Genomic DNA, 16,762 nt, shown 5'->3' on the forward strand with positions numbered 1-16,762 from the left:
AGAGCCATGTGCATACATAATCAATAACTCAATCATCATTAATCATGAGATGTTTCATTTCAGGTATATCCCTCCATTTTATTTTCCCCACCTGGTGGCAATTTTGGAATTGGAGTCTTGCTGAAGAAGGTGTGTTGTTAGGTGTGGGCTGATGGGTATTATAGCCAGAATTTTCTTTCCAGTGTTTGGCATACTCTCCTACTGGTCTTGTCTACCTGATGTTGACAAGGTGATATCCACTCTCTGCTCATGACACATTCCCCCAGCCATCATGGAGCTTCCCATGAGTCTGTAAACCAAAACAAATTCCTTCCTCCCTTCAGCTGCTTTTGGTCAGGAGCTTTATGTTAGCAACACAAAGAAATCTGCAACACTGAGCATAGCCACACACATCTGCAACTCCAGTCCACGGGGGGGGGGGGGGGGGAGAGACTGGAGATTCACTGGGATTCAGCTTTGAGAGAGTCCCCATTTCAAGAAAATACACTGACAAGCAGTAAGAGAAAAGAAGTGCACTACTCCAAATACCACATAAAAAAGAGAGTAAGTAAAACAGATGGCCTGGAGCTAGTGAGATGGCTTAGTGGCTAAGGTGCTTGCCTATGAAGCCTAAGGACCCATATTTGACTCTCCAGATCCCGCATTAGCCATACACACAAAAGGGCAAGGCAAGTGCAAGGTTGCACATGCCCACTAGGTGTCGAATGTGTCTGGAGTTTAATTTCAGTGGCTGAGGCCCTGGTGCTGCGCTAACTTTCTCTCTCTCTCTCTGTCTTCCTAAAAAAAAATAAATGGTCTGTAGCTGATGATATAGCACTGTGGTGAGCACAAGGCCTTAGGCTCAATCTCCACCACCAAAATATAGAAAAATACAAAGTACATGAACTAGTGAAATTCTTAGTTTTAGTCTATGTATTCATTATGTGTGTATAGACATAAAAACAGAACAGGGGGGCTAGAGAGATAGCTTAGTTGATATGGCACTTGCCTGTGAAGCCTAAGGACCCAGGTTTGATTCCCAAGGGCCCACATAAGCAAGATACACAAGGTGGTACATGAATCTGGAGTTCATTTGCAGAGGCTGGAGGCCCTGGCACACCTGTTCTCCCTCTCTCTAAAATAAATAAATAATATATTAAAAACAGAACAGCCCAGGCATGGTGGCGCACCTCTTTAATCCCAGCACTCGGGAGGCAGAGGTAGGAGGATTGCCGTGAGTTCGAGGCCACCCTGAGACTCCATAATGAATTCCAGGTCAGCCTGGGCTAGAGTGAGACCCTACCTCGAAAAACAAAAACAAAACAAAACAAAAAAACAGAACAGGACCCAAATGATGAAATATATTGAACATATAAAAAAAATGTAAGTACATGTAGCAATGTTGAAGTAAAATCCAAAATCATTGCTTTTCAAGTCATATACCTAAAGCAAAGCTCTTCAAATCTTATATTGAGCATTTAAAAATAAACAAACACATTAACCAATTGTAAATAAACAGAAATCATATATTACAGTCTCAATATTAAAGAGAGAAATGATAAATGCTAAATTTTATCAGGAAAATGTTAATTTTTAATAGCTATATACCATTTTACGAGGTATATCTACAGCAAAACTATTTGTTGATACAAACAGAAACAACAAATGATTGTAACATACCTTTCTCAATGCAACAACAGTATGGAAAATAATTCACTAAGCATAGAGAAGACTGAACCACCTAAGGATAAGTCTCATGGGCAGAGATATAGATATAAGTCTATATACCTGCGTCTCAAATAAATATGGAAAATTCATGAACTCTACCTAAGGCAGTGAAATCCTGGACATTTAAAATTGTAGAATTTCATGAAAATAAGTATTAGAATAAATAGTTTACTATAGTTAGAATAAGGTGTTTTTTTTTTTAATTTTTCTTATTTATTTATTTGAGAGCGACAGACACAGAGAGAAAGACAGATAGAGGGAGGGAGAGAGAAAGAATGGGCGCGCCAGGGCTTCCAGCCCCTGCAAACGAACTCCAGACGTGTGCGCCCCCTTGTGCATCTGGCTAACGTGGGACCTGGGGAACCGAGCCTCGAACCGGGGTCCTTAGGCTTCACAGGCAAGCCATCTCTCCAGCCCAGAATAAGGTGTTTTAAGCATTAAAGGCCTATATATTTGTCACAGTTACCTTCTCATTGTTGGCACAAAGCACACAACCAAAAGCAACTTATGGAAGAAAAGTTGTATATTTTGGCACAGAGTCTCTAGGGGAAGCTCCATGATGGCAGGAGAAAGATAGTAGCAGAGTCTGGACATCACCTTCTTGCCAACATCAGGTGGACAACCTCAGCAGGATTGAGCCAAACTTTAGCAATGGGGAGCTGGCTATAATATCCCTAAGCCCACTCCCCCAAAGCACAACTCATACAGTAAGGCTCAATCCGACATTGCCATTAGCTGGGGCCCTAGCATTCAGAACACATTGTTTATGGAGGACACCTAACTCAAACCATCACAATTATAAAATGCAATGATGTAAACTTTCCATTCAAAAAGTGAGAAAATTGAGTTCGAGAGATAAGTCAGTGGGTAAAGCATTTGACATGCAAGCATGAGAACCTGAGTTCAGATAGCCAGCATCCACATAAATGCCAGGTAGGCATGGTGATCTGCCTACACTACTAGTGCTCAGGAGGTAGAGATGGCAAGGGGTGAAGAGAAAACTGACTAGCTAAATTAGCCAAATTTGTGGGCTCTGGGTTCAAGTGGGAAATATTGTTTCAGTAACTAAAATGGAGAATGATCAAGAAGACACAAAATGTCAACTTCTGGCTGCCACACACACATGCACACCCCTGAACCTACATGTATGTACCAACACATACAAAAACACTCATGCATACCACATACTCATACACATGCAAAAAAGGTAGAAAATGGACAGATATGGAAAATAAAGGAAAGCAGATGAAAAGAAAAATTAAAGAAAAAGCATGGGCTGACGAGATGAATCAGAAGTTAAAGTGCTTGCCTGTGAAAGCTAAGGACCCATGTTTGACTCTCCAGCTTCCACATAAGCCAGAAGCACAAGGTGACGCAAGCACACAAGTTCACACATGTGCACAAGGTGCCACATTCGTCTGGAGTTTGAATGCCATGGCTGGAGGGCCTGGTGTGCCAAATCTCTCTCTCATAAAAATTCCAAAACAGAGGGCTGGAGAGATGGCTTAGTAGTTAAGCACTTGCCTGTGAAACCTAAGGACCCTGAGTTTGAGGCTCAATTCCCTAAGACCCACATAAGCCAGATGCACAGGGGGGCACATGCATCTGGAGTTCGTTTGCAGTGGCTGGAGGGTCTGGCACACCCACTCTCTCCCTCTCTCTCTGTCTGTTGCTCTCAAATAAATAAAAATAAACAAAAATTTTAATTACAAAAATGTATAAATGAATGTGTTTACAGGAAAATATAGTGGTATGTACACATACATATAGGAAAACAGTTAATGAGTGAAAACTATTTAAAGGATAATGGCCTGTCAAGCATCACCAACCTAGCAAAAGTCCTATATTTTCAAGAAACTGAATGAAGCAGAAGCAGGACACAAAGGAATCCATGAAATGACACACCATAGTTAAACTTCAGAAAACTAACAAGAAAGGGGGAGAAAATCTTGTGATCACAGTGAAATAAATAATTTATCAGATAAGTAAAGAGCAACACAAAGAATGACTTATTTCTAATCAAAAGCCATGCTACCAGGTCTGAAGCGATTGCTTAGTGGTTAAGGCACTTACCTGTGAAGCCTAAGGACATTCCCCAGTACTCATGTAAGCCAGATGTACAAAGTGTCACATGTGTCTGGAGTTAGTTTGCGATGGCTAGAGGCCCTGGCATGCCCATCCCATCCTGCATCTCTCTCTCAAATAAATAAATAAATAAATAAATAAATAAATAAATAAATAAATAAATAAAATATTTGTGTAACAAAAGCCATGCTTCCAGAAGGAAGTGCTAAAATAAAATAATTGTGAACCACAAGTATCTAGACCTAATAAATTATGCTACAGGATTTAAAGGAGATGAAAAGACATTTTGGGGGCTGGAGAAATAGCTTAATGGTTAAGGCACTTGCCTGTAAAGCATAAAGACCCAGGTTCTATCCCCCAGAACCCACATAAGGCAGATGCACAAGGTGGTGCTTATATCTGGAGTTCATTTGCAGTTGCCAGGGGCCCTGGTGCACCCTTTCATTCTCTCTCTTTCTCTCTCCCTTCCTCCTTTCCTTTCTCCATTCCTCCCTCCCTCTCCCTCTCAAATAAATAAACAAAATATAAAAAAAAATTAAGAATAAAACATTTTCAAATGATGAGATACAAGAGTTTGTCACCACGAGACATGTCCTAAAATCCCAAAGGAAGTTCATAATGCAGAAGGAAATTGACACAAGTAGTAATCTATGGGAAGAAGATACTACAAGAGAAAGAACAAAAAATATAAGCAAATAATATAAATTTTCCTTTTTCCTTTTAAGACTCTCCATATGATGGTTGAAGCAAGAAGTATAGAACAATGTGATGTGGTCCTCACTATGTGTAAATAAATAGAAGACTTGCTATAAACAGTAATGATAAAAGGGTGCTATCAATGGTGACATTTAAAGAGTTGGGCATGGGGCTAGAGAGATGGCTTAGTGGTTAAGGTGCTTGCCTGTGAAGCCTAAGGACACATGTTTGACTCTCCAGACCCCATGTAAGCCAGACCCACAAGGAGACTCAAGTGTGCAAGGTCACATATATACACTAGTTGGTACACACATCTGGAATTCGATTGCAGTGGCTGGAGGCCCTGGTGTGCCAATTCTCTCTCCTTCCCCCTTTCTTTCTTTCCTTCTGTTGCAGTCCGGTTCGCATTGCTGGTAGAAATCACCCAACCAAGAGCAGCTTCTGGGAAAAAGAGGTTTATTTGGCTTACAGGCTCGAGGGGAAGCTCCACGATGGCAGGGGAAAACGATGGCATGAGCAGAGGGTAGACATCACCCCCCTGGCCAACAGAAGATGGACCACAGCAACAAGAGGGTGTGCCAAACACTGGCAAGGGGAAACTGGCTTTAATACCCATAAGCCCGCCCCCAACAATACACTCCCTCCAGGAGGCATTAATTCCCAAATATCCATCAGCTGGGAACCTAGCATTCAGAACACCTAAGTTTATGGGGGACACCTGAATCAAACCACCACACCTACCTTCCTTCCTTCCTTCCTTCCTTCCTTCCTTCCTTCCTTCCTTCCTTCCTTCCGTCTGTCTGTCTTTCTGTCTTTCTCTCTCTCTCTCTCTCTCTCTCTCTCTCTCATTGAAAAAAAGAGCTGGGCGCCTGACTGAAACTAAGGACAAGTGGTGAAACAAGCAAGGGTGATGCTTTCCTGATGAACCGGATACCAGCACAAAGGGGAAGGAGACCAGCACAGAGTAGTCCCATTACCTCTTCACACTCTTGCTCTAGGTACAAGTCCAGTAGATACTAAACTACATTTGATGCTTCTGTTTGAGCTGGTTCTGAAGTGAAGAGTCTATATTATACTAGAAGGTCAAGTAAAGGTTAGAATAGTGAAAAACAGGAGAAATCACATGAGGCATGGTAATGCCTTGCCTCCCTGGACTTGGTTAAGTAGTAACTGTGCAATGGCACTTTTCCTCTTCCCTGGCTCATCCCACGGCCCTCCTACACAGAACAGTGACACTGAGTGCTTACACGTAATGGAAATGTAGGCTTATTAATTCTTGCTGCTATACTCCCACTTACTCTCTTTGTAGTCATGTCATTACGTTAATGTCAGAGGTATCTCATTGACAGAATGAAGGAGGCAGAGTAGAAAATCACATGTCTTGATACCATGATAGATGCCACATACTTTAGGTTTTTATTTTATTTTATTTTATTTTTATTTTTTATTTTTTTGGTTTTTCAACGTAGGGTCTCACACTGGCTCAGGCTGACCTGGAATTCACTATGTAGTCTCAGGGTGGCCTCGAACTCTCGGCGATCCTACTACCTCTGCCTCCCAAGTGCTGGGATTAAAGGCGTGTGCCACCATGCCTGGCTAGGTTTTTGTTTTTAAACAATTCAAGTATGTAATATGAAAATCTAAAGTAGGCCTTGTTCCTTCCATTCTATAGGTGAGCAGATGGTCAGGCTCAGAGAGCAATGAGTACGTATTTTAGGAAAGCATAAAATGACACCAGAGCCATCTTGAACTGACTAGTTCCCATTTGCCAATGTTGACACATACTAAGCACCAAAATATATGATAAGAAAAACAGAGGGTAACATTTTTTTTAAAAAAAAATGGGAATCACTTAGCCATATTGATAATAAATAAGTACTGGGATAAGGCAGCAATATACTCAATGCCAACTAATAATTGAACAAGTAGTGATATAAAATTTCAGGACTTGAAAGTTAACAGTAATAAGTGATTCAACTAAATATGATAAATGGATACTCAATATGCACAAAAATCCAAAAAAAATCATTTAGTCACTATGGTAATCATACTGGCTATGCAATGCTCAGGAATAGGCAAACAACCTCAAAAAACAAAACAAAACAAAGCAAAAAGTATGAAATATTTGTGAAAACCCAGGCACAAATGTGCTATGTCTATATACTAAATATCACAAATATTGCTGTGAAAATAATCAGTTTATGGGGGCGAGGGGCAGAATGTAGTCATTTGATTCAGGTGTCTCCCCAAAACTTAGGTGTTTTGAATGCTAGGTTCCCAACTGATGGAGATTTGGGAATTAACACCTCCTGGTGGCAGTGTATTGTTGGGGGCAGGCTTATGGGTGTTATAGCTAGTCTCCCCTTGCCCGTGTTTGGCACACTCTCCTGTTGCTATGGTCCACCTTATGTTGGCCAGGGAGTGATGTCCACCCTCTGCTAATGCCATCATTTTCCCCTGCCATCATGGAGCTTCTCCTCAAGTTTGTAAGCCAAAATAAACCTCTTTTTTCCCCCACAAGCTGCTCTTTGTCTGGTGTTTTCGGCCAGCAATGAGAAAAGAACCTGACTGCAACAGATATCTATTTTTCCCCCAATGAAACCACAATAAAAACCAAACCAAATGTTTTTTTTTTTTAAATAAATTGTTAGGGTAATTCAAAAATGCATATGTAAATACAGGCTATGATAGGTAACTTTTTAAAAAAAGTTTTTTGAGGTAGGGTCTCACTCTAGCTCAGGCTGACCTGGAACTCATTCTGTAGTCTGAGGCTTCCCTCAAACTCACAGTGATCCTTCTACCTCTGCCTCTCAAGTGCTTGGATATTTTATTTACAGTTTGGCCAGATGACTTAGCAGTTAAGGCACTTGCCTGAGAAGCCAAAGAACACTTGCGTGAATCTCCAGGTCCCATGTATAGTGAGACACAAAAGTGAAGCATGCATGCAATGCCAGATATGCACACAAGGGGGCACATGCATCTGGATGTCGTTCACAGCCGCTGAAAGGAACTCCAGACTGCATGCTCCACCTTGTGCACCTGGCTTTATGTGGGTAATGGGGAATTGAACCAGGGTTCTCAGGCAAGTGCTGTAACCTCCAAGCCATCGCTCCAGCCCCTGGCTCATTATTTTTAAGGCACTGTATTACTCTACAGACTAGGCTGACCTGAGACTCACCATGTAGACCAAGCTCACCTCAAACTCCTGGTTATCCTCCTATATTACCTTCCAAAATACTGGAATTATAGGCATGAGCTACCATGCCCAGCAGAAATACAACTTTGAGAAAAAATAGAGAATAATACTACATGATGTGAAGTCTCATAAACCTACATAATCAAGACAGAGTTGTGTCATCCAAACCACAATTCCTAACTGAAAAACTGGGAGTACACAGATTTCCTCAAAATTAAAAAGTTCTGGACTGGAGAGATTGTTTAGTGCTTAAGGTGCATGCCTGCAAAGCCAAAGGACCCAGGTTCAGTTCTCCACATAAGCCAGATGCATAAGGTGGCACATGCGTATGGAGTTTGTTTGCCATGGCTGAAGGCCCTGAAGTGCCCATTCTCCATCTCTTTCTCTTGCTCTCTCTCAAAAAAATATATATATATAATGTTATATATAATAATATAATATATAATTAATTATATATAATTTATATATATTAATTGAAAACTACCTTTTTTTTCCAAATGCATGATTAAGAAAACAATGACAAACCAAGTGCCTGGCTGGGAGAAATGTTTGAAAAACATTTATCTGATAAAGAATTTTTATATCTGGAATACAGCAAAACTCCCAAAATTCAATAAAAATTCTGCATTAAAGAAGACAGATAAATATTAAATAAGCATGAGAGAATACTCAAAAACATTTTTCATTAGAACAAGGTAAATGATGACCAATGAGATCTTAGCATACTCCCATAACAATGCCAAAATTAGAAAGACTGACCAAAGCAAGCATCATCAAAGTTGTACTACTAGTGGTTATTAAAAAAAAAAAGGTAAAACCACAGGAGTTTGACATTTTCTTATCAAATTATTATATTTTAGAATTATTCAGTCATTGTTCTATTAAATGTTTACCTGAGATAAAAAATCACAAATGCTCATAGTAGCCTTACTTATAAGGGCTCCAAACTGAAAACAAACTAAAAATACAAAAACCAATGGAAGGGTATAACAAATACTGGGACAGCCATATGCTGAAATATTATTCAGCAATCTAAAGAAAAAAAAAAAAGAATAATCCAGGACAGAGGGATAGTTCAATGGTAGAGTATTTGCCTAACAAGCTAAAGGCCCTGGGTTTAATTCTCAGCACTTTAAAATAAAAATGACTGAAAGCCAAGTGTGGGTGTATCTATAATTCCAGTGCTGGGTAAGAGGACCCAGGAGGATTCCTGAGGCTTGATATCTTGATAGCTCTTCTATCTCAATTGGTGAGCTCCAAGTTCAGAAGAAACTGTCTCAAAAAAGTTGAGATTTACTGAGAAAGTTAACTGATGTTGACCTCTGGCACCAATACACACATATACACTTAGGCATGCACATATATGTATGGACCCACATACATATGAGCAAGTAGACACACAAACTACATACATATACATGCAAACAAAAGAATGATTGATATATGTAACAAAACAGATAAACTTCAATATAAACACTGAATGAAAAAAAAACAAATTAAAATCTCAAATATCAGGCTGGGGAGATGGCTCACTAGGTAAAATACTTGCTGCACAAGCGTGAGGGCCTGAGTTCAGATCCCCAGAAGCCACATAAAGCTAGATGCAGTATTGAGTATGTAGAATCCCACTGCGGCTATGAAAATATGGGAGGTGGAGACAGGAGAATGCCTGGAAGCTCATGGACCAGCTAGCCTGGCAAGTGCATCAGCAAAAAGTAAGCGACACTGCTTCAAACAAGGTGGAAGTCAAGGTAGAGGGTGAGGACCAACAGCACACACAATGTAGCACATGTGTGGCTGCACTCACACACAGAAATTCACAGACATAAAAAGATTTAAAAACCCAAATGTCAGTGCTGGAGAGATGGCTTAACAGTTAAGACACTTGCCTGCGAAGCCTAAGGACCTAGGTTCAAATCCCCAGTGCCCACACAAGCCAGATATACAAGGTGGCACATGCATCTGGAGTTCATTTGCAGTGGCTGGAGGTCCATTCTCTGTCGCTGCCTTTGTCTCTCTTTCTCAAAATAAGCAAATAAATAAAATACTTTTAAAAACCCACAAATATCAAGCAAAGAAACCTACCACTATTTTGTTATGTTTTTATAACTCTAATTATTTCTGTTTTGACTTCATGTTGCTTGTATCTTTTTTTTTAATTTTTATTTATTTATTTATTTATTTGAGAGCGACAGACACAGAGAGAAAGACAGGTAGAGGGAGAGAGAGAATGGGCGCGCCAGGGCTTCCAGCCTCTGCAAACGAACTCCAGACGCGTGCGCCCCCTTGTGCATCTGGCTAACGTGGGACCTGGGGAACCGAGCCTCGAACCGGGGTCCTTAGGCTTCACAGGCAAGCGCTTAACCGCTAAGCCATCTCTCCAGCCCATGTTGCTTGTATCTTTAATGGGGCCCCCAAATACCCTCCTGCCCCAGATCTGAGATATGTAACTAGTGAGAGATATGGCCAAAACTTTTGAATATTATAAATATTATATGAACTTATTCATTATAAAAATGGTATTGGGGAGACTGGGGATGCAACTCAGTGGAAGAGTGTTTACCTAGATTGAATATATGGCTCCAAATACCCTGAGCCTTGGAAGGTGTGATAGAGATGCCTCAGTACTGAGCACTCCTCTATCACTTCTTCTCAGCACTATGGTGTCTTTTGAGTCATCCCATAGGTCACCACCATCTGAAAAGAGAAGCTTCTCTAACCAAAAGTGAGAGCAGCATTAATATATGGGATATGAATGTTAAGTAAAGTGCTTACAGGTAAGTTTGGTAAACATAATATATGTATTTAGCCAGAAACCAGTAGGTGTTACATCCCTAGGGCTCATAGGAAGTGTTTTCATCAACACCTCCAGGGAAGGACAACATAGAACATAGAACCTTCTCCAGGGGCTGCCTTTTGGTCTCCCAGATATCTGTGACAGCAGTGAACATGGAGAGGAGGCAGGGATTTAGGTTGGCCTGAGAAAGGACAAAAAGCAAAGCCGTACCAGGCATGAGAACAGGATAAATAAAACCTAGGCAAGAAAGCCCACATCCTGGGTGTTGGCTCATCCCCCACACACTGAGCCTCCACCTGTGTCTGTTTTCTGTCACTCTGCTACACAGAAAAGAAGCTCACATGTACCAGATACACGTATTCCCGGAGCATTAAAGAGTCTGAAGAGATTTACCATGAGATAAAATGTTCCAGAATTCCTGCTTTTGTTCTGTCCCCCTGCCAAGATCTGTCATGCCAACATTTTGTCCAGCAAAGGCACTAAGAGAATCCCATCTTACCTTTCAAGAGCTCAAGGGAAGCACACATCTCTCATGTAAAATGGGGAGTGGAGAAAAGATAAAATAAGGGAACAGGAGAATTTAGGAATCATAAAGAAGTGGGAATGGTGATGACTTTGGTTGAGGAGAAATGTAATCCCCTTTGATTCTTTCCCACAGTCAAATGAGTATATTCACTTTTCCAGATAGAAATGGCATGGACTGGGCTGGAGAGATGGCTTTGCAGTTAAGGTGCTTACCTGTGAAGCCTAAAGACCCATGTTTGACTCTCCAAGTCCCATATAAGCCAGACACAGACAGTGAAGCAAGCATGCAAGGTTACACATGAGCACTAGGTGGTACATGTGGCTGGAGTTTGATTGCAGTGGCAGGAGGCCATGGCACCCCAATTCTCTCCCCACCCCCTGCTATTGTACATAAAAAAGAAAGGCCAGTCAGTTGGTCTTGCCTCAAAAAGTTAAACATGCCAGTAGTTCCCTTTGTCTCTTTATTTACCCTCACACAGTGTCAATTACTACACACTAGAAAAATCTAGTAACCACCGCCTTAACTGAGTGAAGATAATTAATATCACCAGTGATATCACATCAGCATCACGTACTCCCAAAAACAATGTGATGAAAAGGGGGCTTCATCTTTGCTATACTTTCCCCCAAATTCATGAGAATGGGATAATCTTGAGAAAGACATTTGAGGAAGCCTGTGCTCCTCATGACAATCAGGGCCATGAAAGCACTGAAGCAATTCCTCAAATGGACAAACATACACTAGTCATTTGCCCAATAATTCCATGTCTAGCTACATACTCAAGGGAGGAAAACAAAACTCTACATAAATACTTGTACACAAAAGTTCATAGCAACAGTCCTCATCACAGCCCCAAAGTGGCAGTCACCCAAAGACCACTGAGAAATGACTGGATAAATATTTGTCATATCCACACAATTGGTATTAGTCAGCCATGAGAAGAAATGAATTCTCCTACATTCTACAATATGGATGAACCTCATAAACATGTGAAGGGAAGGAAGCCACATGCAAGACAAAATGTTCTATAATGGTTCTATTTACATTACATGAAATGCCCAGAATAAGAGAATCCTGGGAGACACAAAGCACATCTGTATCTAGAAATCATCATTTGGGGCTTAGCTGAGCTGAACTGCAATGAGGTTTTGCATGGTGAAAGAAACATCTAAAGCACAATTACAGTAATGGCTGCACAATTCTATAGATTTATTGAAATCATCAACTTTAAAATGTGTCTGTGTGTATATGTGTTGTGTATGTGGGGGAGGGGGTTAGTGTGTCTCTTTAGAACAGGCTGGCCTGGGATTCTCAACCTGCCCTATATTCCCATGTTCTGGGATTACAAGAATGGATGACAACACCTAGCTTAGATATATGGATTTTGCCTTTAGATTATATTATACAAAAGTTGTTAAAATCTGATCTGGGGCTGGAGGAGATGGTTCAGTGGGTAAAATGCTTGTCATGAAAGCATGAGGACCTCAGTTTAGATCATCAACTCCTATGTCAATTCCAGATCATGTTGGCTTGCACCTGTAATACCAAAATCAGAGTGGTAGAGACAAAGGATTCCTGAAGCTTATTGGCTAGTGAAGTCAGTGAGCTTCAGGTTCAGTAAGAGATACCCTATCTCAAAAAAGGAAGGTGGAAAACAATTGAGGAGATACCTGACATTGTGCTCTGGTCTCCACATGCATGGTCAGTGATGCATACACTTAAACACACAAAATCTTGGTCTGTTTTACAACAGAACAACTAAACTTTGAGTGTGGGGGTCAGTATGTGTGGTGGGTGTATGCCAGGTGTTGTGTGTGAAGATGCATGTGCCCCCATATATATATACATATACAGAGGCCAGAGAAGACACTGTGTCACTCATCTATGTGTTTTCTTGAGAAGGAGTCTCTCACTGAACCCAGAGGTACCTTTCTTTGGCCAGACTGGTGATCAGATCAGCAGGCCCAGTCATTCTTAAGTCTCTTCTTCCCACATGTCTGGAGTTACTGAAATCTGTGGCCATGCTCAGCTTTTTACATGACTGCTGGGATCAAACTCAGGTTGTCTCAGGCCCCTGTACTGTGTGGCAAGCGTTCTTACCCACTGAACCATGTTTCCAGCCCCTCAAATGCTATCATGCAAAGGACTGATTCACATGCTTTATGTAAACACTAATGGATACAAAACTGGCTATATTGTTGAGTCCTTCTGACTCTATCATGTACATTGTAATCAGTGATCTTCCTTCTTCCCCGTACACTTCTTGGGGTTAACATTAAATGGGGAGCCCAACTTAGTTTATATCTAATCATTTTCACATCTTCCCACTGTGATGGTGGTGTGAGAATGGTTCCATGGGGTGGAGAGATGTCTCAGTGGGTAAAAGCACTTGCTGTGCAAGTATGACAACCTGTGTTTGGATCCCCTGAACCCATGTAATGTCAGACACAGTGCATGTGCATCTGTAATCTCAATGTTCCTGTGACAAGATAGAGACAGAGGCAAAAGAATCCCTAGAAGCTCGTGGTCCAGATAGCCTGGCATACACTGACACAAACAGGGTGGAAGGTGAGGACTGAGACCTCCACTTATGGGCCATGGCAAGTGCATTATGGCATGCATGTACCCACACTCAAACACATGAACACACACACATACACACACACACACACACGCACACACACACACTCCATATACACAGATATTTGAAAAATGGATCCACAACAAAATCAAGGCCAACCCTTTGTGAGACAAAATCAGTACTATTACTATCCTCAGAACTCTCCAGGCTTTTTCACATGCTTCCATATTGAAGAGGCGACATTAGGACTACCTATCTGAGTGTCAGGATGGCAATACTTATCAAAGAGCTACACAGGTATACAAACCTTACAGAAGTCTATCCTCAGGGAGGAGTGAGGGATTATAGTAAGATTCTACTTATAAGGATTACCATTCTAAGAATTCCTTCACTTCTTGGCCTGAATTTAGGAAAGGTAGCCAAGGGGGAGACAAAACAATGAAGGGGCAGAAGGAATAAGAGGTAAATTACCAAACTGGTCATCTCCTCTCCCTCTTTCTCTTCCCAAGAACCAGCCACTTCAGAGGTGCTCCAAACTGTGCCCTTTAATATATGCATACTCAGAAATCTCCAAATACACAGTCTCTGTAATAAGATAAGAAAGAGATATCTAAAATATAAGATATCTAAAAGATAAGAAAGATATTTCACACAAAACAGGTTTGTGAAAATTATTATTTTACATCCTGTAAATAGTCTCATAATAAAGGCAAAGGTAAGTCACAAAGTACATAATTGTCCTGGATTTGTTTTTGTTTTTATATCTAAAGCTATTTGTCCAGGAGACTTAGGCATAATTACAGCAAAAAATTATTTTGTTCCTCACACGTACTTTTCAATTCAGCTCAGTATTAGCTGGCACTTTCTGCCTGGTGGCCTTTTGTATCTCTATTCACCCAGATTTCGAGAAAATTCTGTAGGTAGAGTTGGTCTCAGCCCCTCCCTCTAATAATCTTCTGGATCCATGGGGTGCATGCTGAAGTTCTGGTTCCGGCCACAAGAAGGCAAAAGCACACCAACAATATCAAATAGCTACAAAGAAGCTTATACAAAAAAGAAAAAATCAGCTTACACCAAATGATTCTAATTCTTTTGGGAAAAACAAAACCCTGGCAGTGGTAAGAATGCTGTAAACATATACACCTTGAAAAACCCCTGGCAATTCTGGCATGCTGTTGTCAGCAGTAGGCTTTTCAGGATTGTAGGAAGGTGAGTGGGCTACTGGGGCAAAGCTTGAGTATCTGTGCCCTTAGTTCTATAAAGAGGGGTGTCAGAGATGGATTGGAAGGAGGTCTGGGAAACCTTTCTGGATGGGATAATTGAAGATGAATGTACTTCTCTCTACCAGGGACTCCTAAACAGTATGGATGTACACTTCAGCCTACACTGAGTGGGGAAGAATAAATCAGAGAATGTCAGGTTGGTCTGTGGTCAATAAAAAATGAACTCCTTTACTATATGTGTGGAGCTTTCAAATAAATGCAATCATAGTAAACAAATCACTTCTTTACTCTTGTTAGTCTTTACAAAATGTAATCCTTTTCATTAAAGAGAACATAAAAGGCCTAGCATGATGGTACACACTTGTAATCCCAGTACTTGGGGGACTTAGGCAGGAAGGAGGATTGTGAGTTTGAAGCTATCCTGGGCTAACACTAAACTCCAGGACAGCCTGGGTTCATAGAGAAACTGTTTCAAAAAGAAAAGGAAAATTAAAATGGAGGTGAGAGGTGAGTATCATCTGGGGGCCAGAGTAAGGCTTGTAACACATACATATATATATATATATATATATATATATATATATATATATATATATTTTTTTTTTTTTTTTTTTTTTTTTTTTTTACTTGAGAGAAATTAAGTGAGCACACTAGGGCCTGTTGCTACTACAAACAAACTCCAGATGCATGTGCCATTTTGTGCAACTGGCTTTATGTTGGTTACTGGGGTATCAAACCCAGGCTGTCAGGCTTTTTGCAAGCAAGCACTTTTAACCACTGGGCCATCTCTCCAGTCCGAGGTTGTAACTTTGAGCGTTTCAAACCAGGGTCAAGAGGAGAAAATAGGAATATAGATTTGTAGATCTCTACCAAGGCTTTAGCCAGTTTTCTGGAACTGCTGAATGGGAAGGGACCCTCTGCATCAATCATTGTTGGGGACTTCTGAAACTGAGACTGGTTTCTGCTTCCCACCTGAACTGAGATAAATATGTATCTATGCAGGCTCATGGACTCCCAGTTCCCCAGCTGTGTGAACCTCACTTTGGTCATCTGTGAAACAGGACTGGCCAGGCTTTTCTTACAGAGCTGAACTGAAGAGACCTGCCAAAGATCAGGGAATGAAGTGGGTGGCAATGACCTTTAAATGTTGCAGCACGTCAATACTGTCTTTTGGGAGCCACAGGGCTAGAGCATGCACCGTGAAGATCTTTTCTCCTTGTTCCTTCCCTAATGAGAACACAGATGTTTACACTGATAAAGTAATGACTCTTGTATGCCTAGAGTTCAGTTTTAGAAACAGAAAGTTCTCTGTCTGTATTCTTGGGTCTTTCATACTTGGATAAGGGATGTTTCACATTATGTCTCTGAGCAAGCTCACTCACATCTATTTCCCTACCTGGGAAGAAATATCCATCCATGAGCAGATCTGAGGAGCTCAGAAGTACATCCCAGAAGGAAAGAACTATGTTTGCCTAATGTCTGCCCCAGATCTGTTTGGCATTTGTGATGGTTAATCTCCATTGTCAATTTTTTGGAATTGAGAATCACCAACGAAACACACTTATGAGTGTGTGTATGAGGGCATTTACAGATAGGTTTTGCTGAGCAATGAAGATCCACCATGAATTTGGTGGCACCATTCCATGGGCTGGGGTGCCTGACTGAACAAAAAGGAGAAAGTGGACTGAGAACTAGCATTCCCCCCCCACACACACACACCTTGATTCTGACTGTGGATGCAATGTGACCAGCTATTTCAGACTTCTGCCACCATGCCTTCCCCACCATGAGGGACTACACCTTAAAACTGTGAACCAAAATATATGCACTCTTCTTTAAATTGATTTGATCATATACTTTGTCATTTTAATGAGAAAAGGAAATTATGCATGTTAACATCTATATAGGAAAATTCTAGACCCATCTGGCAATCACCAGTATATGGGTCCTC

The 16,762-nt window shown here is 40.9% G+C and overlaps 1 protein-coding gene across 4 annotated transcripts in view; it reads right to left on the bottom strand.

Annotated features, from left to right (window-relative positions):
- Positions 1–16,762, bottom strand: part of LOC123456669 (adaptin ear-binding coat-associated protein 1-like) — a 74,859-nt gene that overhangs the window by 36,860 nt on the left and 21,237 nt on the right. For all 4 annotated transcript variants that reach the window (XM_045140578.1, XM_045140577.1, XM_045140576.1 and 1 more), the window contains one exon: positions 14,060–14,173. The gene's annotated coding sequence lies outside the window, so the exon portion shown is untranslated. The remainder of the gene's footprint in view (positions 1–14,059; positions 14,174–16,762) is intronic.

This window comes from Jaculus jaculus, chromosome X (genome assembly GCF_020740685.1).
Source record: "Jaculus jaculus isolate mJacJac1 chromosome X, mJacJac1.mat.Y.cur, whole genome shotgun sequence".
Classification (NCBI taxonomy): domain Eukaryota; kingdom Metazoa; phylum Chordata; class Mammalia; order Rodentia; family Dipodidae; genus Jaculus; species Jaculus jaculus.